The following is a 3,590-nucleotide window of genomic DNA, read 5'->3' on the forward strand; positions in this document are numbered from 1 at the left end:
AGCAAGCCAGTAAGTAACATCCCTCCATGGCCTCTGCATCAGCTCCTGCTTCCTGACCTGCTTAAATTTCAGTCCTGACTTCCTTTGGTGATGAACAGCAGTGTGGAAATGTAACCTGAATAAAACTTTTCCTCCCCACTTTGCTTCTTGATCGTGGTATTTTGTGCAGGAATAGAAACCTTGACTAAGACAAGTGTGTAGACTAAGCAGAATGTTACAATAAGGCTGAACAATTGTGTCTTGCACATAGGAGGCAAAGGATACATACGAGTTTTGGGTTACTTTGACTGTGTAAAAATTTGCCACCAAATTCAGTTTAAAACAGTTTAGTGACCACTTATTCTAAGTATACTTCTTTGGGGGGGGGCTGCAGGGAACTTTATTGATGGTATTCAAGAGAGTAGGGAGGGCTCCCTAGGCCCCTCCTGTTATTATAGGGGTCTGGGATGGAATTGTGAGGGAGATGCTCAGTGTTGGGGTATGGACTCCTCAGCAACCGAGGGCCTCTCCCCCGCTCTCAGTGTCCTTGCTGGGGTGGGTGGTCCAGGTCTTCTTACTCCTTGGAGGCCAGGTGGGCCATGAGGTCCACCACCCTGTTGCTCTAGCCATATTCATTGTCATACCAAGAAATGAACTTTACAAAGTTGTCACTGAGAGCAATGCCAGCCCCAGCATCAAAGGTAAAAGAGTAGGAGTTGGCTGAAGTTGCAGAAGACAACCTGGTCCTCAGTGTAGCCCAGGATGCCCTTCAGTGGGCCCTCAGATGTCTGCTTCACCACTTTCTTGATGTCAAAATACTTGGCAGGTTTCTCCAGGTGGCATGTGAGATCCACAACGGATACATTGGGGATAGGAACACGGAAGACCATGCCAGTGGGCTTCCCGTTCAGCTCTGGGATGACCTTGCCCACAGCCTAGGCAGCACCAGTGGATGCAGGGATGATGTTCTGGGCAGCCCCACGACCATCATACCACAGCTTTCCAGAAGGGCCATCCACAGTCTTCTAAGTGGCAGTGATGACATGGACCATGGTCATGAGCCCTTCCATGATGCCAAAGTTGTCATGGATGACTTTGGCCAGGGAGGCTAAGCAGTTGGTAGTGCAGGATGCATTGCTGACAATCTTGAGTAGAACAAACCAACGTATAATATGACCTGCTGAGGACATTCAGTGTTTCCTGAACATACATGTTTCTACATACATCGCCCAGTATCAGACAACCAATTTGGGGGCTCATGGCTGGAGAGGACTATCTCCTAGCAGTTGTTCATTGCATGTAGGTTTTCATTTAGTGTGGAGGCCCAGTGAAATTTTCCCATCTACAATGGGATGACAACTGTTGTTGGAAATGTTCAGGCCTTGTTTGGGTAGCCATGTTGTGCTGTGAAGGGTGTAGTGTTGTTGACACGAGCAAGGCCAAGTCAAGTACCAAAGCCTTAGACCCATGGAAAATGACAAAGCCTTCCATCCAGGTGTGTGGACCTTGATAGTGTGTGCATAAAATGTCTATTTTAACTTTCTCTCCACCTCCGTGTTTCTAGCCTGAAGACTGCTCCCCTACAGAGCTAAACCTGCCACCTTGTTCAGCTGTATAACATAAATACTGTGTCTTTGTTCAGCTATATACAATAATCTCGCCTTCCTGTTCAAATGTATATAGAAGACAAAAACAAACAAATAAACAACAACAAAAACAAAAACAAAACCAGGCTGAACTTGTGCAATGCTGGACTTCTCTACCTCAGATTCCAGATCATATAACCCCAGCTCCTCTCTCTGTCCTCACATCTCTCTCTTTCCCCTCCTCCTCTTCCCCTTCTACTACTCTCTGTCTCTCTCTCTGTGTCTCTCTCTGTCTCTCTGTCTGTTTGTCTCCCTCCCCCCCCTCCTTCTCTGCCTCTTTCTTGTCTTCATTCTCTTACCTTCATTCTCAGTTAGATCAATCACTTGAGTCATTTGGTATAGTTTCTCCGTCATAGCTAGAAGACACAGATCTCACAGAATTCTTGGTCTTCTGGCTCTTACTTTGTCCACCCATCCTCAATGTTTCTAAGCTTTGGGTGCAGGAGCTGTGATGTAGATGTATCAACAGGGGCTGGCGGGCACATACAATAAATTGTTTTCTGCATTTTGACCAGTTGTGGTTTTCTGTATCGGTCTCATTCGGCTCCAAATAAAGCTTCTTTAATGGTTTTGGAGGATGAGAACTATACTTATCTCTTGAAATAAATATAATTACTTAGAATGTGGCTGTAAATTATACTGGTTTAACAGAGTTGCAGCAGTAGGTCCTCCTCTAAGTCTATGACTTCACTAGCCAAGTGAGTTTGGCTAGGTTTACTGTACTGGGCATGATTTCTCTCCTACTAAGTGAGCCTCAAGTCCAGGTCAGACAACTGTTGGTTACTACCAAGATAAGAGTGCCACTATTGTGCACTATTGTGTGTTTAGGAATATCTTGACGTGTTGGTCATTGGGTTCATAGGTGTCATATATGGGTAGGGCTATTATTTGCTTTTCTCTCTCTTAGTAGCTTGCATATCATCCTCTAGTATTTTGAAAATTTGTCCTCATGGAGAAGGCTTTGGGTCAGTTCCAGACCGAATACTCTGTGTCCTGTGTGTGTGTGTGTGTGTGTGCAGTGCCTTCAGCAAGAGGGACTTACTTTTAACTTCTATGAAACAACCAACACCAATAGCAAAAGCCTATGCTATTTCCACATTCCTTCGGCCTCTATTGACTCTAAAAGAGATTTCTTGTGTCTCTTATTTGAGTTTTTGTTTCAGAGCCTATGGCTTGTAGAGAGAATGGTGTACTTTCATTAAAATTGTACAAATTGTGTATGTGTGTGTATATGCACATATACTTGCATGCATTATAAGTAATTTGGGGTAAATTAAAAATGAGCTACTATCTTTCCCCAGATCCTTAGTGTCTTTTCATCCCTCCTCCCTCCTTCTCCTCCTGTGTTGTCATCCCTCCCCAATGGGAGCCTCCTCCCTGTTTTTTTTCCATTTCTCCATTCGGCATCCTGCTGTTCTCTGTAGCCTCCACTACACTATGCTCCCTTTTTATTCTCCTGATTTCTGCAGCTGCTCTATGTTGTTTACTCACAGCTGAGGATTTGGAGCTAGGAATCCCAGACGAGAGAGAAAATACAGTGTTCATTTTTGTGGGTCTAGTTTACCTCCCTCAACATACTTTCTAGTTCTGTCTGTTTACTTATAAGTGTCATGATTTCATTTTTTATTAGATATTTTCTTTAATTACATTTCAAGTGTTCTCCCTTTTCTTGGCTTCTCCTCTGAAATCCCCTATTTCTTCCCCCCTCCCCCTACTCACCAACCTACCCTCTCCTGCTTCCTGGCCCTAGCATTCCCCTACACTGGGGCATTGAGCCTTCACAGGACCAAGGACCTCTCTTCCCATTGATGACCGACAAGCCCATCTTCTGCTACATATGCAGCTGGAGCCATGAGTCCCACTATGTGTACTCTTTGGTTGGTAATTCAGTCCCTGGGAACTCTGGGGGTACTGGTTACTTCATATTGTTGTTCCCCCTAAGGGGCTGAAAACCCCTTCAGCTCC

The 3,590-nt window shown here is 44.8% G+C and overlaps 1 pseudogene; it reads right to left on the minus strand.

Moving 5' to 3' along the window:
* Positions 1–601: 601 nt before the first annotated feature.
* Positions 602–1,169, minus strand: LOC116084189 (annotated as a pseudogene).
* Between the last annotated feature and the right edge of the window lie 2,421 nt (positions 1,170–3,590).

The sequence above is a fragment of the Mastomys coucha genome, unplaced genomic scaffold (assembly GCF_008632895.1).
Source record: "Mastomys coucha isolate ucsf_1 unplaced genomic scaffold, UCSF_Mcou_1 pScaffold9, whole genome shotgun sequence".
Lineage (NCBI taxonomy): Eukaryota > Metazoa > Chordata > Mammalia > Rodentia > Muridae > Mastomys > Mastomys coucha.